This window comes from Notamacropus eugenii, chromosome 6 (genome assembly GCF_028372415.1).
Source record: "Notamacropus eugenii isolate mMacEug1 chromosome 6, mMacEug1.pri_v2, whole genome shotgun sequence".
Lineage (NCBI taxonomy): Eukaryota > Metazoa > Chordata > Mammalia > Diprotodontia > Macropodidae > Notamacropus > Notamacropus eugenii.
Genome location: NC_092877.1, coordinates 379,661,625 through 379,687,718, shown reverse-complemented (window position 1 = coordinate 379,687,718; position 26,094 = coordinate 379,661,625). Strand labels below are relative to the sequence as shown.

Genomic DNA, 26,094 nt, shown 5'->3' with positions numbered 1-26,094 from the left:
GATGGAGGTATGTGGAGCACCCTGGCCTTGCTTTATTGCTGTGGAGAGGGAGACAGAACAGCCACATATTCACACACAGCCGGGCACAGGGGAGTGCCTGGCAGAAGACAAAGGTCCCAGGAACCCTGGAGCCCCTGGGTAGCTCCCACTGTAGCCCCCTCCAATCTTGGGACCCAGCAGGCCCAAATCCCTACCCAGTGTGCCCTATTCTATACCCCCCAGCTGTCGGCCCTGCAGGGTAGCTCTGCCCAATGCCCTGGTTTTTCCCACCTGCCTGTTCCAGGAGCAGCTTGAAAGAAATGACAGTAAGTCACTTAACATGGGAGGGTTTGGCTCAGTTCAATCCAGGACAACCAAAGCACTCCAGGTTCTAAGTCTCTCTCTGTCTCTCTCTCTCTCTGTCTCTCTCTCCGTGTGTGTCTCTCTTTGTCTCTCTCTCTGTGTCTCTCTGTCTCTGTCTGTCTGACTGTCTCTCTCTCTCTCTCTCTCTGTCTCTCTGTCTCTTTCTCTCTCTTTCTATCTTTCATATGATATGATCTGATCACACCTCAATGGTTGAGAAAACTTTCACCCAAATCTCAGACTGAGACAAGTGGCACTGTGCCCAGAAACCACTCTGCCCACCATCCTCAAGCCCTGGGCACAGAAAGGAGCAGATGTGTGTGGAAACAGGCATATTGAGACTCTTGGTCACTGATGTGAGGAGCTCTAGTCTAGGAAGGTGGAGAGTCCTTGGCAAAGTCATTGTGAGGTCCACTTCTTTCAACTTCCTGGAGGAGTTCCCAGAAGCTTCATCTGAAAGAGAAGGCTGCATCTTGTCTAATTCCACCAAGATCTCTCTGTCTCTGTCTCTGTCTGTCTCTCTCTCTGTGTGTCTGTCTCATTGCCTCTGTTTCTGTCTCTCCTTGCTTCAGTCTCCATTTCCTACTTCTCTGATTCTCTCTCTCTCCATTTCTCTCATTGTCTCTCTTTCTGTCTTCATTTCTACTCTTACTTCTGTCTCTGTCAGTCCATCTGCCTATCTGTGCTCTAGTCTACAATTGGGTTCAGCACTCTTGCACTCCGGGGCTATCACAACCCAGATTTTGATTAGGAAAACAACATGGCATAGTGGAAAGGGGGTTGACACAGGAATTGAAGGCCCTGAGTTCAAATTTCACTTTTGGTGTTAGCCTCTGTGACTTTGGGTAGTTAGACAGGATGGCTGCTGATGTCCCTTCTGGCTCTAGATCTACGATCTATAACACAAAAGCAAAGTAAGAAAGGGCCAGGACAGTGAATGAGTGCTTCCCACCAATGTCCAGAATGTCCCATGCTCTCCCCAGCACATGGAAGACTGCCCATGGAAAGCCCAGCTGTCACTGCTATGTGGTCAGCCCCAAAGCTGATTCAAACATCCACTTGATGGGAGGATGAAGGTTGGAAGGCCATGGCTTCCATTTCTATCTCACTTACTTCTGATCAAGAATCTCTCCAAAATGCTGTGGAAACCTGGTCTGGGTAGAGATTTGTGTGGGCCAGGGACATGCCTCCCACTTGCCTCTGGCCTGAGGTGAAATGTGGGCTTCTTGCAGGTGGAAAGAGGGTTTCTGAAGAGGCCCCACCAGGAACCCAGTACTCCAGGCCAGATTCACTTCCATCACCAACCCCTCCACATGTAATCAAATCCACAGGGAGATGAGATACTGTGCATTTTTGTACCTTTCCCATCATGTTCCTTGGGAGGGGAGGAGCCAGAAAAGGGGGGGAAAGAGGTACTGAGCTGACAGATAGATTCCCCAGCTCTGTTCCTGACTAAACATTTCTAAAAATATCCTCTAAAACTGCCTTCAGGGGAGGAGGCAAACTCTGAGTTTTGCCATCCAATATTAATGGTGGCAGGATTAGGGATGGTATTTATGATTCTGTAACCTGAGGACCTTGTGGTTTGGCCCAGAGATGGGTGGAGGGAGAGTAGGGCAACCAGGGTGAGGTGAGTGGGTGCCACCCAGAAGGGGGCACAATGCTTACTTCCTGCCTCAGAAGTCACCTCTAAGGAGAAAGCTGGGATGGGCTTAGAAAGGGAAATGCTAAAAAAGAAGCAAGAAAGATGTAGAGTCCTGCACTTGGCCAGGACAGGCCCTAGAGGGGAAGGGCGGGGGCTACTGAGGATGACTTCGGTACCAGTGCAGGGAGGGGAGTCAAGGAGCTACAATACACTGAAGACCGGAGAACTCTACTGTCTGTCTTCTGCCCTCACAGATAATGAGGTGAGAACACAATTCAGGGACAGTATTAAATCCCTTTATGTGCTTTGATGGTTCCTGAGGAGTCATGGCAGTGAGAAGAAGCTGGTTTTGGAATCCAAGGACATAGGTTCAACCTCAGCATGACCATCTCCTACCTGTGTGACCTTACACAAATCATATATCTTTCTGGGCCTTGGTTTCTTCATCTGTGACATGAGGGGCTTGTGCCTGAAGACCGATAAGGTTCCTTCTAGCTCCAAGGATACATGAATGTAATGGGTTCCCTTTGTTCAAGAATCATCTAAAACATCTCCTGCGGTGAGGCATGGGGCTAACTGCTAGGGATTTAGAGGGGACCAACCCCTGCCCCACCCCACCCCCAGGAACTCTAGTCTAGCCAGGGGATGCCAATATAGGGATATAAAAATAGATACTCATGGATTCTTAGGAGAAGACGCCAGCCACTGGCAGCTTCAGGAAAGGCCTAATGTACAGGAAATGAGGGCTTCTGGGAAATGTTACTTATGGACTTAGTGCAAATGGCAGGATCTATTGATGTTTCCACTAAAGAGATAAAGCTGGAATCAAAGAGACCAGAGTTCTAATCCCACCCCAGGTTTTTAGTAACTGTGTGACCCAGGGTAAGTCACTTAATTCCTGTTTGCCTTGCTTTCTTCATCAGCAAAATGAGGCTATTAATGGCATCTATTTCATAAGTTTGTTTTCAGGATGATACAAGATAATATATGTAAAGTGCTTCGCAGGGCCTGAAAGTATTGTTTGTGTTTACTCTGATTATTAGCTATTATTATGTCTCTTTATAGAGTATCTCATCTCAGGTGATTGTCTGAGAACGGCTGGGAGGTTTTATTTCTGGGATTGACTCATGTACTCATACATGTATGTTTGTGTACATGTTGTGTGTGTTGGTGTGCTCTCTTTAGTTTCTCAGAACCTGGCAGGACAGGCTGCTTCCATTCAGTGAAGAAAGTCATAGGGAGATCACTTCCCAGCCGATCTTCTGACATTGGATCTTGCCTGGTTCAAGGGCAATAGGAATGAAGTGCTTCCTCCAGCCTTCCTCCCACCCCTGCCCCAGCCCAGACCATGCACGTACACCTTTTCCATTTCCTCGTTTATCGCTAGTTGGCCAGTGAGTGGGTTAAGTTTCGAGGGCTCATGAGTGGGTCTCTTCACGTTTAGTCAGAGCGAAACATGAGAGATGCCACCCTAGGGGATGGGTGAGTTTCAGTTGAGATCACTCTCCTCCCATCACCTCTATCCTTCTCAGTCACTATCCCCATCACTGTCAGTGATTACTGACTACAGCATCCTCACGGGAGCCACGCCCACTCAGTCTTTGGCTTCTCCTGAGTCAAGGCGATTGTCCTCTGGAACATAATCTCCTTGAAGGCAGCCTCTATTTCAATTTTGTCTTTCTGTCCTCAGTACTTACTGGTGCCTGGCACATAGTAGGCGAGCATGAACGTTTACTGGAATGGATTAAACTGAAAAAATTGCGTGTTATCTCCTCCTCAGGATCATCCTAAAATATCCATTAATTATCTAGGTTCCCAGAGGGATTCTATGTATGAGTCTGGAATCAAGGGGGCAATGTCCTCCCCTACAGAAAAACTGTAGAAAAGAGCTCTGTATTTGCAGTCACAAAATCTGACCTGAAATCCCCCTTCCCTGTGGGCCCTGCTTGTCTCTGCTCTGAGCCTCTTTTTCCCCATTTAGAACATGGTGCTAGTGTTTCTTGTACTTTCTATTTCAGAGTGGTTGTGTGTAGGCCAGCAGTGGGTAATTCTTAAAGAACTCAAAAGTGTGAACTATTATTGCTAATATACTGTGATCATCCATAATGTGAACAAAGGGGCTCCATAATCTAAAGCAGAAATGACCATTTTATTTGGTACTTGAAATGTGCTAGACACTGAGCTAAGCATGGGGGATATAAACACACGCAAAACTGTCATTGCTTTCAAGTAACTTATATTCTAATAGAAAGAGCCCCAAAGTGGACTATCTGAAGAGGTCTATGACTCAGTCTTGAATCCCCAAGAGACTGATTTAGTTCTGGACTTGTTTAAAACCTCCAGGATTAGTCTGCATTATGTCCCCAATCAGATGTGTCTACCTCCCTTAGTGTACAGCGGAGGTTCTGGTTCTGCTCTGCCTCTGATTTCATTTTCTTGGGCATCCCTTGAGCCTGGGCAGCATGCTTAAGGACTCTTCTAGACTGGAACCACCTGTCCATGATCACACCCTGGTCATCAACCTACCCCCAGATCAGACCTACAATTCTGGGACTGATTCTGACCTGGCTTCCCTAGAAAGCAGAAATGAGGTGGGAGTTGATTTGGGTTGGGCCATCTATCCTGAGCTACCCAGCCTTATGTCAGAATTGGGCAACACAGACCACCTGATTCAGTGTCTGACTCCCAGACATGGCACAGACTGAGTGTTCACTTCCATAAGGACAGCCCAGACTTCTGCCCAAGAGTAAAAGCCTCAGCATCAAGTTCATTGATCAGGTCCATGGGATCCAGTTTCTTTATGTGGGGCCATCAACAGAGAAGGGAAGCCTGAGAAACTCACCAGAGAAACTGTAACCAAAGCATTACCAGACTGAAGAAAGCCCTGGAGCCAGTGCCATGGAAACATTTCCTGATAACACAGCTTCCTCTCTGCTGCTGCTATGGCATTCCCATCCTCCCCAGATCAAGAGCAAGTCCCAGATGAGAGGTGCCAGGCCTCTAACCCAGCCTCCTCTGCTATCCCTCTGGGTCCTCAAAGCTCTTCCGTAGAGCTTATCAAGAGACTGTTGGGGAAGAAAGCCAGCTGCAGGCTCTAGGGAAGTTACATTACATGGACAGGATCCCTGTGCTTTGGAGCTGGCTGCCAAAGTCCCAGGATGCTAATGCTGGTGGACTAGGGACAACTGGACAAAATGAGGAAAGAAGAAAACCATTTCCTGGCTGCTTTGTCTCATAACAAAGAAAAAAGACAAATGAAAAGGCAGAAACCAAAGGGAGACATCGTCAAGGTCAAGGAAAAAGCACAGTGTGCCCCACTAGACACCAGGATCTCTACAAAGCTTCTGAATTCTGAGTATATGTGTGTATTCATATATATGTGTGTGTGCGTGTGTGTGTGTGTGTATATATGTATGTGTGTATATATGCATATACACATGTACATATATGTATGCATATATGTACACATACATCTATCTGTGTATGTTTCCTCTACAGACACACACACACACATATATGTATGTATTTGTATGAGCTGGAGAAGAAAATGGCAAACCAGCATCTTTGCCAAGGAAAACCCCAAGGGGGTCACAGAGTCAAACCAAACACCATCTTCTGATTCTATATTTCCATTGTACCACAGAGAATAAAAAAATAAGCTAAGAGTGGAACCAGTCCCTACTATGTGCCAGGCACATATGTGCTAAGTACTTTACAAATATATTTACACAAATGTTAAATATATTCAAAATAAAATTTGTTTTTTGAGGTTGGAAAGGTAAGCACAGGAGGGGAGATGAGGAGAAGGCAGTGCAGAAAGTGAATCTTGAAGGGAACTGGGATAGGTGGCAATGAGTAGGGAGAGCATGCCAGACATTGGGAGCAGTGTGTCCAAGGGCAGAGCAGGGGGACATGGAACGTTGTGTATGAGGAACAGCCAGGCAGCCATTTTGGGTGGGGAGTGTGGGAAAGGACACCTTGTAGGGAAGGGCTGTAGGGTAAGATAGAGTCAAGTTGTGAAGAGCTTTGGATGAGGGAGAAAACATTCTAATCCCAAGTGCCCATCTCTCCCCCACACCCTCCACCCCCTTTGGAGCCTCTTGTCTGGTGCTCCCAGCTCAGAAAATCTCCCTCGCTTCCCCGTCCTTCCTGGGAAGGTAGGCAGGTCCATACCAGAGGCTGCACTGGCTGTATGTGGGTACAAGCCACTAATCCCAATGGATGTGTGTTTGTTCAGAAGAGCTTTCTCATCACTACGATGGCCTCACTTAGTGAGCCACTGTTCCTTCACCTGCTGTAAAATCTTAAGTAATAAATTGATTCAGATTGTGATCTGAATTGTATTGGAAGAAGAGCTCAGAATTCAGAAAAATGGAAACACAATATTTTTTGTAATTCATCTGAATTCATGCATTTTATCTGGCGAGGCAAGAAGAGGTTCCTGGAACTTCTCCAACAGGATCCTGATGAGGTTTCCTGAGTTCTAGCGATAGCAGTTTGGCAGGGCTGTAGAGAATGGACGAGAAGGGGGAATGGTGGATGCAGGGAGGCCAACTAGGAAGCATTGAGGCTCTTCGGTTCAGGTGATTGCGGTCTTGTGAGTGAAAACACAGGTTCAGATTCGAACAAAGAGCTGCGCTAGATGCAAGGGATGCAAGGACAAGAAAGAACCAGGCTGCGCCTTCAAGAAGCTCTTTCTTTTGAGGAAACAACAGTTTCACAGAAAATTAAATGCAAAGTGCTTACAGAAGAAAGCTCTAGGGGAGGGCAGCTGCCGCGATGGGGAATCCGAATTGACTTTCTTACTGATGGTGGCATGAGCTGACCTAGGGATTCTATGAGTTGGAGGCGAGGAAAAAGGTGAGAGGGTAGATGATTCTGCCTCAGTTTCCTCATCTGTAAAATGAGAGGAGTTGGAGCAAATCACTGGATGATCTCCGAGGTTCCATACAGCCCTGCTGACATTCTCTTCTTCTAGGCATTGTCCTTTAAATGCAGATGTCAGTAGAATCTGCCCCCTTTGGTTTCTTCTTTCTGGAGTGGGCACTGGTTTGCTGGGACCCATTCCCACTCCCAGACTTGGGCTGTCCTGCTTTCTAAGGACCTGTGAGACCGTTGGCCAGGGTGAGGATGGCAGCCAGTAGCAGTGGAAGGGGAATTTGACCCTGCCCCATCCCGGGAGGGCATCTCTGCCCATGGTCTCATCAGGCCCCTCCTCCAAGCCACAGAAGCAGATCAAGTTTGAAAGCAAAAGCTTTCTGCTGAAAATGAAACTGAGCTGACTGACATCACCTGAACTCACAAGTTTCCTTAGAGGAGGCACATTACTGAAAATACCTCAAGTTCTTGGAACTCAAAAGGCTTTTGTTTTTCCTTAATTGACTTTTCATAATTTCTTCTATTGGTTTTACTGTTTGTGTTTTACTGTTTCTGAAACTGGATCGGTCAGTCAGACTTTCTAGGTACTAGAGGTTTCCTTCACTTCCTGAGTAGAGGACTTACAGTAATAGCTCCTCCTCATCCTTCACAATCTGGGCCAGAGAAATAAGGGAGGGTGTCAAAATCACATTCTCAGACACAGCACTGTCTCTAAACAAAATGGAAGAAAACTCCATGGGAAAAAACGTCAGTGAGTGTGGGAGGTATTTGACTGGTTGATCTGTCTATCTGTCTTTCTATCTATCCATCCATCCACCCATCCATGCATTCATCTCTTTATTTAGCTAGCTAGCCAGGTATCTAGCTAGCTAACCTGTACTTGTGATTTTATTAGTATAAAGAATTCTGGGTAGAAACCTTACACACCTATGCAGATCTCTTCTTTAAATGACCATCTAGGAGAATTGTCTGGAATACTGAAAGGCTATGTGATTTGTCCATGATTACCCAATTAGCATGCATGTGATAAAAGGCATCTTGAATTTGGGTCTTCCTAGTTCCAAATCCTTTGGGCTTCCATATTCCTGGATATCTATCATGCCAAGCTACATCTTGGGGAAGCTGGCAGTCACCTCTACCTAAGCTTTTCATTTTAGGAAAGATAGGGTTTTTAAGGTGAAGGCTGGACCAGAGATTGCCTAGTCCTGCCCTTTCATTTTATAGAACTTAAAACTGAGGCAGGCAGAGGTTAAGCTTCCCCCTGGCCAACGCATTCTCTCTCATCCAATCTTTCTCTGGGCTGCTGCTCCTCCTCTTGAGGTGCTGTTGATTCCCATCAAACTGGCTTGGCCACTCTTTATTCCACACCACATTCCATCTCTTGGCGATGAATCTTTGCCTTGGTGCCCCCCATACCTGGAATGCACTCCCTCCTCCCTGACTTGGGCCTCTTAGGGACACTGGCTTCTTTCAAAATAGGGCCCAGGTGCTGCCTCCTACTCAGAGCTTTTCTTCGACTCCCTCTCACCCTCCCCCATCAACTCAGCTCTCTTCCTCTTGAGATGACTTTGTAGAGACTTGGTGTTTTCTTTTCTGAGCATATGTGATGTCCCTCAGTTCAATGAAGATTACATCGCTGTAGTCTGCACCTAGCAGAATACCTTGCACACAGTAGGCATTTCTCAAGTGTTTGATTGAGTCAAACTGAACCAAACTGAATTAACTGACTTCCAGTTTACAGAAAATAAGTGCCCAGGACTTGGCTGGTTTCTGTGAAGGGCGCATAGAAAAGTTAAGTGACTTGCTTAGTGTCACTCAGACAATGTGCACCAGAGACTGGCCTGGAGCCTGCATCGCTCAGGTCAAATCATTTCCCCTCATTCCCTGATCCTATGTGAATTCTAACTGTCCTTCCTAATTCCTCTTCATTCCAGTGCCTCTCCTCTGGAAACCATTCCAATTTACTCTGCCTAAAGCTTGTTTGTACATGGCTTTTTGCTCGTGTTCCCCATTAAACTGGGAGTTCATCTAAGGCGGGGACTATCTTTTAGCTTTCTTTGTATATCTAAGGCTTAGCCCAATGCTTGCCACATCGTGGGTGCTTAATAAATGCTTGTTGACTGACTAGCACATTTGGATAGCATAAGAAGCACAAGGCTTCCAGTCTTCCTTCTAGCTGGGATCCCCCACACATTCTCCACCTTGCTATGAAAGTCATTTTCTTAAGGCACAAATCTGACCCCAAAATCTTCCTGCTTAAAATCTGATAGTGGTTCCCGATTGTCACTAGAACAAAATTCAGTCTCCATAGTTTGGCATTCAAGGTCCTCTGTGACTCAATGGCAGCCTACCTTTCCAGCCTTATTCCCTCTTTCTCCATGCTACATACTCTGTATTCTGGCCAGTCAGTGCCTGAACTTATGTCAGTACTGACAGTAGCCCAGCCCGGCTCCAGGTGCCTGGAATGTGCTCCCTTCTCATCTCTGTCTTTCACAATCTTTCTCCACCTTCAAAGCTCATCTCCCAAGCCACATCCTAAGTGAGTTTGTCACCATCCTCAATAATGATGGCAACAAGTAGCCCTGCTGGCTCTCTCTCCCCTCAAATGTCTTCCTCCATATTGATCTGTGAGCAATGTTCCCCTTAAGCAATCTCCAGTCTAGGCCAGCTCCCATGCTGGCTACTCCCCATCCATTGCCTTGCCTTGGCATAGGTGGTCCCCATGGTGGAGATACTCATGTCTCCTCTTCACTTCCTCCAAAGCACAGCTTCCCCAGGAGAGTTTCCCCTATCCTTTCCCTTCTGTCCCCTCCCCAGTGAATTGAGACTCTCTTCTTTCTGAGATTACTTTGCATATACATGTTGTTCACTCCTTTTAGTCCTGTCTGACTCTTTGTGACCTCATTTTGGAGTTTCCTTGACAGAGATCCTGTAGTGGTTTGCCATTTCCATCTCCGGCTCATTTTACAGATGAGGAAACTAAGGCAGACAGAGTTAAGTGACTTTTCCAAGATTGCACAACTAGTAAATGTCTGAGGCTGGATTTGAACTCAGGAAGATCAGTGTTCCTGCCTCCAGGTCTGGCACATCATGCACTATGGTACCCCTTAGCCGCACAAGCGTGTAATCCATATTGACTTACATACATGCTTTGCATTCACTTATCTACAGTAGAATGGAACCTCTTTGAGGATATGAATGAACTTATTTTGTCTTTATTCTCCAATTCCTCACCCATATCCAGAAACAGAGAGGACTCTTAAGAAATTTTGGAGTTTGATTTTTGGTTTGTTCAATTTCTTTGAATTGAATTGAACAGACAATGTGATTCAGATAAAATTATGTCTTTGACCACTGGTAGGTGCTGGTTTTGCTCCACGGAGCCCATTTTCCAACAAGTCCAGTGAAGGAATCCCAGGACCATGTGGTGCAGAAGGAGCTGCCCCAGGAACCTATATGAGCCCACCTGGTAATTCTCTGTACCCTGACTGGAATTGGGGCAGCCAGCACTGAGCTCTGTCCAGGCTATCAATATGGAGGGAGAGTTTCTAAGGGTAAACAACGGAAAGTGTTCGGCAACTGGTTCCCCTCTGAAAACTTCATGCCCAGGTGAGCCTGCTGTACTGAGCATGGTTTGATTTCTTATGCTGGCAGTGCCAGGCCCTGGCACCTCACCCCACCTCCTGGCCATACCCAGATCTATTGATTGATCTGTTCTGGTTCTATCTACAGGCAGTCTCTAGGCAAGAGGTAAAATATTTCCTCGTGTGAAAGGATCTTCCCCCCTGCCAGGTTTACATAAGGCGGAAGAAACATGTTCTAAGTCTGCTGACAATGACCATCACCTGCCTCCTTCCCTGCTGTATCCCTTTGACCACTCTTTGCATTTCCTTTCATTTGCTTCACAGATAGCTCCTGAGCATCAGTTGGGGGAAAAGTCCTTGACATTCTCTTCACCATATCTGGATGACCCTGGCAAGTCATTTTACCTATCTGGTCCTCAGTTTTCTCGTCTGTAAAATGGGGATATAATGACATCTACCTCACAAGGAATTGTAAGGATCCAATGAGACACCACATGTCAAGGACTTGGCAAACCTGAAAGCACTCTATAAATGTTATCTATTACTCCAACCTAGACCTCAAGGTAAAGGGCTAATGAGATGACCCACTCTTTCCAGCACCACCAAACCCTGCTCCTACTTTCCTGATCTCTAGAGGACATGTCCTGAGCTTGGACTGACCCACAGCAATGCCCAAGGAATGAATGCCTGCTCCTTGGGAGAGCCAGAGGTTATTTGGCTGATGTTGAACCTCCCTCATGCTGAGGCTGGATGATGCAGACCAGAAGTCATCTGTGCATCCACTCCTCCTCCTCCCCCCTGCCCCCAAGGTTCTGAGCCTGGGAAGCTGCCTTCATTACACTAGGGCCAATGCTGTAAGCAGAAACACATGCAGAGGGCAAGCATGGGGCTGCTGGCATTTGCACTCACTGGTGGGTTAGGCAAGAGACAGAACCTGGCCAGACCCCAACGAAATCACTTACTGTGTAATACTGTGACTTTGTGTGGTAATGAAATGGTGCCCAGGGCACCCGTACCCTGGATTAGCCAGACTTCCCCCTGATCTGCCATCACCCAAAGCAGAAGGAGGGAATGACATAGCCCCAGCACAGAATGGCCTTCCCTCTCCCTGGTACTGTTTTGGACAGAACTCTGCCTTCACCTGGGCTTCCATACCCCATGCATACTCATATTCACATACACATGCACACATGCACATGCATACTCACACATGCCTACACACAGGCAGAAAATTTAGCTGCTAAAGTTGAATCCCACAGGAGGGAATTTAGGGGTTTGAACTGAAAATACTTCCAAAGTGAAGTGGCCTTCATTCTTACCTATTTACAGGGGCATCAAGACTTGGAGTCTCAGAACAGGTAGAGCCTTACAGGTCATCTTGCCCAATCTCTGCATTTTACAAATAAAACAACTGAGTTCTAAAGAGAATCTGACTCACTCAGGGTTACATAGATACGAAGTTACAGAATCAGGATTTGAACCTTGGTCCTCTGATTCCAAGAAGAATTCTAGGAGAGAGCCAATGGCTCAGGGGATAGAGTGCTGGGTCTGGAATCAGGAAGACCTGAGTTCAAATCCAGCACCAGACATTTACTAGCTGTGTGATTCAACGCAAGTCCCGTAACCCTGTTTGCCTTGGTTTCCTCATCTGAAAATTAACTGGAGAAACAAATGGCAAACTACTCTAATATCCTTACCAAGAAAACCCCAAATGGGGTCATGGAGAGTTGGATGCGACTGAATAATAATCTCTGATTCCAGGGCTTTTCCCACAAAATGAGACTATCTGCATGCATTAGGGAGAGCTTAAAGGATACTTAAAGCTGAGAAGACTCACTTTTCTTGAGTTCCCCACTTCCCCAACCTAACTCTTCCATAGACCCCAAGTTTGGGTAGCTTCTTCCTTTGATCTTTGGCTCTCATAAGTTGACTTATGTGTTATTCCTACCCCATCCTATTCTTCAATTTGGATCCACTGAGTCCCCTATGCTCTTCTCCTATGATTGTCCTCAACTGTGGGATACAGGGTATGGATCTTTCACAGATCTTCATGAGAAGACTCAAGAATATAATTGATAGAATGCAAGCTTGTTGAACTCAGGGACCAGTTTTTTTTTTTTGTCTTTGTATCTGAGGATAGTGTTTGTCATATAATAGGTACTTAATGAATCTTAATGGAAAGAAGAGAAGGAAGGAAGGAAGGAAGGAAGGAAGGAAGGAAGGAAGGAAGGAAGGAAGGAAGGAAGGAAGGAAGGAAGGAAGGAAGGAAGGAAGGAAGGAGGGAGGGAGGGAGGGAGGGAGGGAGGGAGGAAAATATATATTCATATTCCCACCATTGGCCATTATCTCTTTTCAGGAAAACTGGTTCAGAGATCAGTAAAAGAAAAGTCATTTCTAAGAAGAGAGGAAAATCCCATCAGTTTCTTTCCTCAAACCCACTCAATCCCCTGCTCCCTCACCTCCCATTCTACTGATGAAGACACCAACTATCTTCAAACTTTGACATAAAGGTTCTGTGCTGAAGAGATGAAGTTTTATGTCTGGATCCACTCCTAAGTGAGGAAGCTGCTTCTATGCAAATTGCCACTTTATCTGCAGTCTTAGAGACTTGTCTGGGGTGCAGAAATCTTTTGTGAGTAGCAGAGGTTTCCCACAAGTCAGTACATTTCAGAGCTAAGATTTGTACCAAGGTCATTCTGACTCCAAGATGCTGTTTGTCCCTGTGTCTGTCTCTTTGTCTCTCTCTGTCTCTGTCTCTCTGTCTCTCTGTCTCTATCTATCATCTATCTATCTATCTAAATATCTATCTCCTCTCCTCTCCTCTCCTCTGCTTTCCTCTCCTGTTGGAGCTGCCACAATCCTAGCAAATGCTCTGATTTGAGTTCCCTGGGTGACTTTCAATAGCCAAGGTCCTGCTGGAAAGAGCACTTACGTTGGCTGCTTGGGGACCTTCAACTTGTCAAGCTTACCCAAGGGCCTAGGGTTAGAACAATTTCAGGTAATTCCTACTGAGGGGCTAGGGTGAGGCATTCCAGCAGGGTGTAGAAACTGAGAAAAAGCTTTGCCTGTTTGTTTGGTAAGGATGTGATACACACCTGTCATAATTTCAATCAAGAAATTTTGTCCACATGTCCAGAATCACACTTTCAACTCCCCTCCCTTAGCCTAAAAGAAAAGCAGCCTTTTGCCATTGAGATAAATTGGCTAAATCTCCTGTACAGACAGAGAGTTCCCTAACTATTGAGATATATATATATATATACACACATAGATAGATAGATATCTACATACATATATGTAGATATATATATACACATATATATATATGTAGAGAGAGAGAAAGAGAGAGAATGCTTTTTCAAAGGGAATGAGGGAACAAGTTTTCCCCTAGTAGGAGGAGCTAATACAAACACGTACTTCTTAACTGTTAAATTTAATGTATCTGCTTTTGGATGCTTGAGCTTTATTTTTGCACACATGCTTCAAATTGGTGCTAATTACTTTGAGCTGAGTTTCTATTCCAAGGAGCATGACGACAAAATATCAACTTCCAGCTTCCAAGCATAATGTCCCATTTCTCAATGCATTCTGAACTGGAAGAGTCTTGGCATGAATTTGAAAAGATTTGGCTCTGCTTTTATAACTTTATCAGTCAGTCCATAGATTGAGTTGCCTTAAAACTTACTCTCTAGTAAAATGTGTGTATATATGTATTTGTATACATGTATACCCACACAAGATTCTTTGTCATTCAAAGCACTCCATAACCTGCCCCCTCCTCTCCTTCTAGGCATCTTTCTAGACATCACTTCCTCTTCCATCCAGACAGCTGGGCCTCCAGACTCTTCCACAACCTTGTCAAACCAGGTCTGGTTGGAGGAATTAAGAGTGTTTAGCCTAAAGAAGAGAGGACTTAGAAGTGCTGGTGGAGGGGGGGGGGGGCAGTGAGAGTCATCTGCTAATATTTGAAAGACTGACATGTGGAAAAGAACTTCAACATATTCTTTCTTGAACCCAAGGGCAATAGGAGAAATGTGGGGGAAGTGACTGACTGAGAGGCAGATTTTGATTTCATGCAAAGCAAGATTTCTCAACAATTAGACTTATCCCCAAGTGGAATGCACCACCTTGGGAGACAGCGATTCCCTCCTCACAGTAAGTTTCTAAGGAGAAGCTGAATGAGCTCTTGTAAGGTTGGTCACAGGTAAGGACAGTTTGGTCTGGAGGGTCTCTGGAGTCCAAGACAGCTCTCCAGGGAGGGATATCTGTTCCCAACAGAAATGAAGAGGCCACTATTGCCACTGGGGCAGAAAGTCTCTATAATCTATTACTAACCTAGAAGCAACAGGAGTCAGGTCTGAGCTCCTGCTGCCATGGAGAGAAACAATAGATCTGTGAATGACTATGAGACAGGTGGTGATGAAGATCAGAGTTGTAGCCATGAGGGAAAAAAAAGAAGTGTCATAATGAAAAAAAGTATGATGAAGATGATGATGGTGTTAGTTGTGTTAGTGGTGGTGGTGGTGGTGATGATTATGGTGGTGATGGTGGTGGTGGTGGTACCTGACATTTATGTAACGCTTGCAAAGTACACTGTAAATACTATTTCATTTTATCATCACGACCACCCTGGGAGATAGGTGCTGTTGTCATCTCCATCATACAAATGAGGAAACTGAGGCTGAAAAAGGTTAAAGAGTATGTCCAAGGTCACTGAGCTAAGCTGTATTTGGGCTCAGGGCTTCCTGACACTGAGTGCAGCACTCTCTTACCACTATGCCATCAGCTTCTGCCCTTAATAAGCCTAATGCTAGCTCTGATCCACCTGGAGAAGGAGGAGCCCTGCATGCTTGCTTTTCCTGGGTGGCAGATAAAAACAATGCTGTCAAATGGGGTTCTCTCTTTGCTGCCCCTGCAAGAATGAATAGCCAAATTTGAGGCTGCATTTCAGGAGTAAAGATTTTTTTAAAAATCAGGTTACTAGAAGCATCGACTTTCTTTGCTTCCTTTATAATGGTTTCCAACATTCAAAAAAAAATAAGGACCCATTTTAAATGGTAAAAGAAATAGCTAAAGTCCCCCCATAGGCAGGCAGCCAATGATAAGTATAATTAGTATCTATTGATTAAGGAAATATATGAATGCCCCAGAATACCTGCCATGCCTCCCTGGCCCCTGTGGTCCACAAACTGAAAGTCATTACATTAGGTCATTTCTGTTTTCTTTTTCCCCCAAATACCTTCCAATGCTTTCTCATAAGACATGATTTCCTGAACCCTCACTGACCTGCACATCATCTTTTGGACATACTCCAATTTCCCAGCATCCCTCAAGAACAAGACGTGCCATGGGAAGTGTAAGTGAGCATTTCACCTGATTCCTGGTTAGTGAACAGTATCATGGCAGCGCTTTGACTCCTGTTTTATCTATTAATGGAGCATTGACCCGAGGGCTGTGTGAGCATGGGCAAGGCCAAGCTGTTTGAGCCTCACTTGGCTCAGCAATACAAGGAGAGTTAGAATTCCTTGCATGATTGTTGTGAGGATCCAAGGAAATCTGGGATGTTGATAGGTATGTTTGCCTTGAAAATCTTCAGGCACCATATTGAATCAGCAGATTATCAATGGAGGGCAGGAAGGGAGCTTAGTGGTCATTGAGTACAGCTCCCTCAATTGAGAAGAAGAGACTGAGGTTCAGGGAGGCTGAGATAACATCCAAGGTCATATAAATTGTAATTGTCCAAGCAAGATATAATCCCAGCTCCTCTATTCTGAGAATTAGTATTCTTTCCACTGGGCCATAATGACTGCTTTTATTTATCATCTTGTAAGAAGCTGCCAATCCTCTCGAGAAGAAAATGGGTCTAAACACAGTCACATACATCATCACTACCACTACACACACACACACACACACACACACACACACAAAACACCCTACCACCCAAATATTTGCTTTTATGAACCCCAACAAACCATGAATTTTGTCCATAAAAGAGCTATGGCTATTGATGTTACTGCCACTTACCTATGTGTATATTCATATATAATTGTACAGATGGAATTGAAAGTCAGTTTTAAAAGTATTTATTAAGTAGCTCTATACCTAACACAGTACCCGAGGCCACAAAGATGACGCAGCCCTGCATTCAAGAATGTTCAGTTCTACTGAGGGGAAACACATGCCAATAATTAGAAATCACAAGGTAAATGTAAAGTCACTTTTGTTGGGAGAGAGAGTTTACATTCTACTAGTGTAAGTAGAGTACATAGTGACACAAAGACAGAATACACAGAAACTGGGGAGAGGGGCCTGGAGGGGGAGAATGGTGACGGCCAAAGGCTCCTCATAGAAGATGGCATTTTGTCTGATCCTGGCAGGGAACAAGGGATTCCAAGAGGCAGAGACAGACCTAGAGATAGACAGAGAGTGACAGAGACAGAGAGACAGAGACAGAGAGATAGAGACAGAGAGAGAGACAGATGCACACACACAGAGACAGAGAGCATTCTAGGTATGAGGACCAGTCATTTCAAAGGCACAGTGATAGGATACAAAGTAAATATGGTAATTACACCAACAGCAATAGGAGGAGAAGTGGAGAAGGGGAGGGAGAGGCACCAGACTGCCAAAGGAAAGACACATTGGCCCAAGTTGGACAAATGGAGCAGTTCAAAGCTTCTATGTCAATCAGTTCTGAGTCTGGACCCACTGAGTGACCACCGCACTTCCAGTCAGGATGAGATGGGGAGACCCAACCTAAACAATTTTAAAAGGCAGGGACAAGATGGTATAGTACAGACTGGGTTTCAGGGGAGCTCTCCCAACATTCCCCTCCAAACAACTTTAAATTAACTCTTCAAATCAAATTTTGGAGTGGCAGAACCATCAAAGGGTCCAAGGGAGACAATTTTCCCAGCCTAAGACAACTTAGGAGATTTGTAAGAGAAGGCTGTGTCACCAGGGTGAATGAAGCCCCAGGACATAGGAGGTGCGCCAGAAAAGGGCCTTGGAGGTACAGCAGCAGCTTCAAGAGCCTTTAGACCAGAGCCAGTGAGGGGGTTGGATAACTGGTCATAAAGACACTGCAAGGGACCCTGTGCTGGTACTGGGCACAGTTGGCACTGATTGGCAGTTCTGCCCACAAGCAGTTCTGAGTCATAGTTCCAGAGCAGAAAAGGGCACCGGGGCTTGGTCACAAAGGAGCAGGGGCGTGTGTCACATTTCCAAGGCAAACAAAATGCTAGCACTTGTGGCTACAGTAAACCAGCAGCCTTTCCTAGGTAAAGACCAGAGCACAGACCAGGGGAGAAGTGACCACACTTCTCCCCAGATCACACCACCTTGGAAGCATCAAAAACTTGAAGACCCCCAGAACTATCTCTGAAAACAGCAACATGAAAATCCTGAAGCTTGGGACAGTGCCTCCCCAGCCCTAGGTGAGCAGAACCCAATTTTATCACAAAGTTCAAAGCCAAGAAATAAGCTGGAAAAATGAATGAACAACAAAAAAGAACTTACCTATAAAAAGCTACTATGATGGTAGGGAAGACCAATACATAGGCTTAGAAGAAGACAACAATATGAAAACAGCTACTTCCAGCCAGGATGAGATGGGGAGACCCAATCTAAAAAAGTGTAAAAGGCAGAGCCAAGACGGTATAGTACAGACTAGGTTTCAGGGGAGTTCTCTCAACATTCCCCTCCAAACAACTTTAAATTAACTCTTCAAATCAAATTTTGGAGTGGCAGAACCATCAGAGTGTCAGAGGGAGACAATCTTCCCAGCCTAAGACAACTTAGGAGATTTGTAAGAGAAGGCTGTCAAAGAAAAATGCTAATTGGTCACAAGGCCAATTAGTAGGCAACTCGAATGTCTCAAACTGAAATAATTATCTTCCTCCTCTAAACTTAACCCTTCTACAAACTTCCATCTCTTTTTCTTGAGAAAACCATCCTCCCAATTGCGGCCTTGACTCAGACTGAGCCTCCCATCTCCCCTTTACCTCATTGTCCACATCGTATCAGTTGTCAGATCTTGTCCCCTTTTCTCCATCATAAAACCACTGTTGTAGTGCAGGCCCGCATCTGGTCTCATTTGAACTCTCGGCAAAAGCTTTCCAATTGGTTTTCCTGCTTCCAGTCTTTCTCCCCTCCAATCCAGCCTTCACATAGAAGATTTCCTAAAGCACAAGTATAACCATATCCATCCTCTACCAAGGCAGCTAGGTAACATACAGCAAGAGTGTTGGACCTAGAGTCGAAGATCCGAGTTCAAATCTGAACTCAGATACTGACTTGTTGTGTAGGGCATGTCACTTAACCTTGATCTCCCTCAGTTTCCTCAACTGTATGATGGGCATAGTAATAGCACCTACCTTGAAGGGTTGTTGTGAAGATAACATTTGTAAAGTACTTAGTGGAGTCTCTGGCATATAGTAGGTGCTTAATAAATGTTAATCCTCTTCCTGGCTCAAGAAACTTCAGGGATATCCTATTACTTCCCAGATAAAATACAAACTCCTCAGGCTGGAATTCAAATTCTCTAGACATCTGCTCCCAGTTTACCTTTTCAAACACTGTGCATGAGCTCTCTTCACACACTTGATGCCCCAGCTGAACTGGGCTACTCGCTGTTACCTGAACTCCATGTTTCCTCTGCTGTTTCCTTGGCTCCAGCTGGGGCATGCTCCTTTATGCCCTCTTCCTCTTAGAATCCCTCCCTAGCTTCCCATAAGCCTTGAAGCTGGTGTCATCCCAGTGTTTTGCACATAGTAGTTGCACAGCCAATGTCTCATAAATTAGACCAGTTGAGATGAAGAAGTAGAAATGGCATTTCAAATGAAATTTACAAGAGAGGCTATACCTAACCAAGGGCATTCAGCTCTCACTGGAGGCAGTGCAATTTGGAGGGGTTCAATGATCCTTAAAGATGGAGAAGAATCCAAACAATTAGAAAAGATCGCAGATTTTGTTATTACCCTCTTTGCATGGTCAACACACATTTGCAATTACTGACTTATATGTCTATTTTCTTAAATTCATCAGATTCTCATGAGAAAAATGTGGCACACATATAAAGAAGGAATCTGATGAAAACATTAAAAGGAAACAAGTAAGCTATCATAGACTATTTAAGTCAAATAGCCACAGCTTCACAATCACTCAATTATTCTGAAGCTATGGGAAATAAGAGCTCCTACTGAGTGGAAGCATGTAGTATTGGCTAGAGCATCATCTTAGGAACTGAGAAGACCTGAGTTCAAGTCTAACACATATTTGCTCCGTGAATCTAGCCAAGTTGCTTAAGCTCCGGGTGTTCTAGGCAACTCTTTAAGACTGTAACTTACAGAAAAGATCCCAACCTGCACTGACAGAGGGAGTTCTCTCATCTGGTAACTTCCTATATGAATGAAATCACAAGTCAAATTTCCATCCCTATTACCAAGAAAAGAAAAACTTTTTTAGTTAATACAACAAATTGTACCCTTACTTTTTTTTTTCTAAAACAAACTATTTCCCATGTACATGTCACCTGTATATCAAGTGAGCCTCAGACCTGACACAATGAAAATGGTTCTGGGAGTGCTTAAAAATCAGAATTGCAGTTTGGGTAGATCTCTCTAAGGCTCTAGCTCATTCCTTTATCTAGGTAAATAATGGAAACCTCAATATCTGATGACCTTTCCTCTCTCCAAAGGGTCCTTAACTCTCCTGCCAACCTTCAGAATAGCAAGACATAGAAAATGAGGGTGGAGCACTTAGCCCCAAAATGACACAGACTAGGATGGTGCCCCATCCCCTCTCATTTCTGGAGGTCATCAGGGAAGGCCTCCTTGTAGTCGGCGCCATGTTTCTTTTGGAGATACATTAGCCCTCCACTCTAACAGTCTTTGGTTCTGGGACTGACCTCACTAATGCCAGCAAGGGCAAGGTTCATGGGTTTCTCTTCTTTGCTCTGGTTCTGTGCCTAATCTCTTCAGTGGCTATGTTGTTCCCTATTCATCTTACTCCTTTCTTTTGTGTTTCTGTCACCTTTTCTCCATCTCCATATGGCATTGATTCCTTATTGTATTGTGGCTCTCTGGAGGGGTCAAGTGTTTCCCCTGTGGGCAGCTCCCACGTATAGTCAAGCATCACCTCTTCCTCTCCCATACCTTCCTTTGTGTATGCCCTAACAACCCACAGGAATGAGTGCACAGAGGTTTACCTGAACAAGGAGAGAGCAGATTCCATGCATGTCCTCTCCTCATGTCTTAGAAGACCACAAGATTACTTGGTAGATGCATGCTCAGAGATAATCTTGAACTGTCAGCTCCATAATGTCAGGGATTGTTTTAGTTTTTGTCTTCATGGTCCCTGCTACTCCAGCTACACTACTTAGCACATATTGGTGCCTTGTTAATAAATTCTTGTTGATGTATTCTGTTGGTCAATCAATGTTGATCAAATTCAAGCAGCATTTCAAGCAGGAACAGGGGTGCCCATGAAAGATTTTTTCACTGAGGCCTTTCTCTTCTGAGTCTAAATGGAGGAGGGATTTGCTATTGAGGATGGGGTCTTTCCGATGTTACTTCCCATGGGTACCTCCATGCTAATTGCAACCACTTAAAAGGGCATCTTCAATTATATCCAAGGCCACTCAACAAAGCTTGACTTAGCCATGCACATAGTAGAGAGAAGACAGGCAGAACTGATTCCAGACATCCTATGGGAGCAAGTCCAAGGAGGAAAAAAAGGAAAACTTTCTTACAGATTTCTGGGGAAGTTGGCTGCTCAACATGCTGTATTTCCAGCTTGCCTCCCCAGAGACTTCAGGGAATTTTCCGTTGGGTGAGACTGATCCTCTCTTGGTTGAACAACATATATGAAACTGTGTATATGTATCTACATAGGCTTATATAGAAAAAGCATCCATCAACAGAGGCACCATGACATAGTAGATGGAGAGAGGATGGGAATTTCAGTTCCAGGGCTGCTATGAATCCTTAACCTTTCAGGAGTGCGGGCAACATTCTCAAACTTCAAGCTTCCAAGAAGATTCCAACCTGCATTAGTAGAAGGCGTTTCCTCCCCTGAGAGTTCCCTATGTCAGTAAAATCAGAGGTCCAACCTCTATCCCTTAGCACACAATTAAACACTTGAGACAAAATATACTCTGGTACATTTTTAGTGCAGACTCATCTGACCACATCCGATATTTCCTACATTTGATTTCTCCTCCAAGTCAGAATTTGTCATGGTATCAGAAATGGACTGAAGGGTTATCATTCATTAACTGTACAACTGGACAGTGTAAAACAATAGCAAAATAATGTTTACAATATTTAAGAGAATCATCACTTTTAGGTTCCTCAAATATCCATTAAAATACAAATGGAAGGTGAGCTCCTTGAGGCCACGGGCTGTTTCTTTCTGGTCTCTGAATCTACAACCCCAGTACAACCAACTCCAAGACAGTAGGGGCTTAATAAAGTCTCCTTAACCTTTCTGTTTGTTTGCTCTTGGCTGTTCACCCTTCATTCTCCAAGAGGATCCTAATGATGGGTGATGTCTTGACTTTGGGCCATGGATTGGATATAAGTGAGGCAGAGCTGCACAAAGCCATCAGCCTCACTCTTTCCTCCAAAGCTACCAGTGATCAGTGGCAAAACGAAGTCAAGACAACTGCTGATGGTTCAGGACGCCTTTACTGACTAAATAGGCAAGTATGTGCTATGTTAATTACAAACAATTTTATTTTCTTCTTAAAGTAATACATCAAAGGTCTAGTTGACAGCATTTGGTTAGCCTAGTGCAGATGACTAAATGCCCTTAAAAGGGACAAGATGGCCTTTCTTTCAAATCAGAAGCTTTGTATAGATCGGAAGGAACCAGAGTGACTCACTCAAACATGCTCTGCTCCTTCCTTTTCCATGAGATAGAAAGAGGACTCACATGCAGGTATTGGGGAGGGGGACCTGCTCCCCCACCCTCCACACCCAATTGCTCATTTGAACTGGTCACTCTCCCTCTCTTTGGAAAAAAAATAAAGTTCCCTCTAAGACAAGAGATGGCAGGAAGGACTGGTGTGATAACTAGGTTACTAGGCAACTCTAAGAATCGTGAAATTGACTAGTCTAAGGGGAATGTCAAACACTCATCTACTCAATTAATGTAAAAACAAGATGTTTTATATCCTGATACATTTATCAAGTGTGAATGCTTGTCCAATGGAGTTACAGAACCAATTAATCAATCAATCAAAGGAGTAAAATAAGCAGAAACAATTCTTAGGCACCTCTGTTGAGTCAATCATTCAAGCTAGGTATGCAGTAGTCTTTAAATAAGTTGAGGAGAAAAGTGCTTCCAGCCCTTAGATGACAACAGGTGACTAAATGATTGGGATTGGCCAGAAGAATTAGACATACCTCTGGGCCTAAGACGTCAAAAGATCAAGATTCTAAGAGGAGGATTTAGTGTCTACTTTGAGAGTGATTGAATGAATCAGACCCTTGATCCTGTAACCATAAAGCAGCAAGGGGTGTGGGGATAGGGGGCATTGGGACCTTAATACACTGTTGGTGGAATTGTGAATTGGTCCAAACCATTTTGGAGAGTAATCTTGAATTATGCCCAAAGAGTTACAAAACTGCATACACCCTTTGACCCAGCAATACCACTATTTGGTCTGTTTGCCAAAGTGATCAAGGAAAAAGGAAAAAACCCCATATGTTCTAAAGTATTTATAGCAATTCTGCAATAGCAAAAAATGGAACTGAGGGGCTGCCTATCATTTGGGGAATACTCCAACAATTTGTGGCATATGATTGTGATGGAATAGTACTGCACTGTGAGAACTGAAGGGCTGGTTGATTTTAGAAAAAACATGGAAAGACTGCATGAAATAATGTAAACTGAAGTGAGCAGAGTCAAGAGAACATTGTATACAGTAACAGCCATATTGTTTGAGGAATAATTATGAGCAACCAAGTTATTTTGAGTACCATAAATACTCAAATCAACTCTAAAGGTCCTATGAAGAAGGATGTTATTTCCCTCGACAGAAAGAGCTAATAAATAGAAGTACACATAGTATGGTTTTACATATATTTATAAATCTATGCTCAGAAATTGATGTGTAATAAAATAAATTTAATTTAATAATGCATTCAGCATAAAAAGAGTATTACTTTATAGATCTAGGAACAAATAACATTCATCTGAGAGAAGAAAAGGTCAAAAAAATCAAGGGAATCAATGAAAATAAATGCAAAAGAAGGGGCCTAGCAGTACCAAGTTGCAAAGTGTATTCCCATCTGATAATCATCAAAAGAACTTGGTGCTGGATAGGAGACAGAGTAGATGTCAGTGGAAGGGCATAGAAGCAAATGAGCGCTGGAGCCTATCTTCAGCTACTGGGGAGGTGGGGACTCGGTGTTTGACAGAAAATGGTGGGAAAACCAGAAAGCATTCTGACAGAAACAAGACATAGATCAACCTCTCATACTGTATAAAAGACAAGCTCCAAATGGGTTCATGGTTTAGACATAAAGGGGGATATCATAAGAAAATTAGGGGACCATGGAAGAAATTACGGGTCAGATTTCTGAATGGCAGAATTTTCATTATTAATCAAAGACAAAAAAATTCATAGGAGGTAAAATGGATACTTTTTACTTTATAAAAATTATGATTTTTACACAATAAAAGAAATGAAGCCAAAATTAGAAGAAAAGTAGGAAACCAGGAGGGCAGGGGGAAGGATTGCAGCAAGTTTCTCTAACAAAGGTCCCTTTCTTCAAGCATAGAAAGAACTGAGCCAAATTTATATGAAAAATAGGAGTCATTTTCTCAATTGATAGATGTTCAAAGGATACAAACTTTAAATCATTAATAATTAGAGAAATGCAAATTAAAACAACTATGAGGTACCACTTCACACCTATCAGCTAAGCTAAGATGACAGAAAAGAAAATGTCAAATGCTGGATGGGATGTGGGAAAACAGTTACACTAATGTTGATGGAGCTCTGAACTAATCTAAACATTTTGGAGAACAGTTTGGAACTATGCCCAAAGGTAAACTATCCATAGCCTTTGATCCAGCTAGACTGCTGATAGGCCTATACCTCAAGGAGATCAAAGCAAAAAGAACTCATATATAAAAAAAAAAATTGTAACCAATCCCTTTGTGGTAGCAAGGAATTAGAAACGGAGGGGATGCCCATCAGTCAGGGAATAGCTAAACAACTCATAGTATATGAATGTGATGTAATACTATTGTGCTAAGAGAAATGATGAAGGGGATGGTTTTAGAAAAAACCTGGGAAGGCAGTATTATAAGGAAAATCAATCGTGAAAGACTTAAGAATTAATCAAAGTAATGACCCACTGCAACTCCAAAGGACTTGTGATGTAAGATGCTGCCCACCTCCACACAGACAACTATTCAGAGACAGAGTGAAGCATGTTTTTCCCTTTATTTTTTCTTGGTTGTGTTATTCAGAACATGGCTAATTCAGAAACATGTTTTGTGACTGTGTATGTGTATTATATTTCTGTCTTCTCAATGGGTGAGAGAGGTGTAAAGGAAAGAAAAGAATGTGGAGCTGAAAATTATATACATATATAAAATTATATTATATATAATTATATTTTGAAAGAATTATAATTGTATAAATTGTATATACATACATATATATGTGTGTGTGTGTGTGCATTATATATGGATGTATATTACAAAAGGCAGTAATTCTCAGAACCCAGTTGGGAGTTACATTCACCTAAGGGGTACTTCCTAATGACTTCCATTAGACCAGGAGCTAGGACATACTCCTTTGCCATAGGTGCTCTCTAAGCTTTAAGGCTACTTTCTTTTTGTGGTCCCTGTACGTACTTGTGGAAGAGTATTCCCGAGTCTTTGTGGGAGAGTATTTTATATTAACTGATTTACTATACCACTTCCTTACATATCTGTTTCTAAAACCTTATTAGGACTGCCTGGCTAGTAATGAATGAGAAGCACATCAATGAGAATCCATGTTGGGAAAAACCCCCATCAGGTACTCCTGGAATTCTCAGAGAAGTAAAACTCAGCCACCTTATGGAGACAAACAAAAATGGTATTCAAGTGTGAGTCGGGAGAGTGAGCCCAGAAGCGGAGTTACACTTCATCACAGAGGCTATGGACTCATTCCAGTCAACAAACACTTAATAGGTACATTGCAGTGTCCAACCCAGTACTGTTAGTAGTTGAAAGCAAGCTAATAGACCTCAGAGAGAATAAGGTAATTAGCCAGAAAATGCCATTCTTTGAGGTTCTCAAGTTTCCTAAGGCTAAGTAGTCGATCAGCAACTGATCTGTGACTTCTGGAATAGTGGTGAGCCTTGGATGGAAGGAGAGGACTATCAGTAAGAACTATTTCTATGAATTTTACTGTTATTTCTATTTTAATCAGCTTGTTCTTCATTAAATGTTTTTTATAGATTCGGAGCTTGCTGAGTATAGAGGAGGTGGGGGAGAGTTCTTATAGAGAGGGGGGCAAAAGTCAAATTTCAATGTTTCTGGGATCTAACACTTGGGTTAATTCTGAGCCAGAGCAATCATTAAAAGAGAGTTACTCCTCCGTTTAACTCTAGTTCATGTGTACTCAGAATTGAGAGC

At 43.7% G+C, this 26,094-nt stretch overlaps 1 long non-coding RNA gene across 1 annotated transcript in view; it reads right to left on the bottom strand.

Moving 5' to 3' along the window:
• Window positions 1-25,075, bottom strand: part of LOC140510314 (uncharacterized) — a 31,827-nt gene extending 6,752 nt beyond the window's left edge. Inside the window, exons 1-2 of the long non-coding RNA XR_011969190.1 lie at window positions 18,456-25,075; window positions 17,971-18,077 (exon numbers count right to left, since the gene is read on the bottom strand). This is a non-coding gene — a long non-coding RNA (uncharacterized lncRNA). The remainder of the gene's footprint in view (window positions 1-17,970; window positions 18,078-18,455) is intronic.
• Window positions 25,076-26,094: the final 1,019 nt, after the last annotated feature.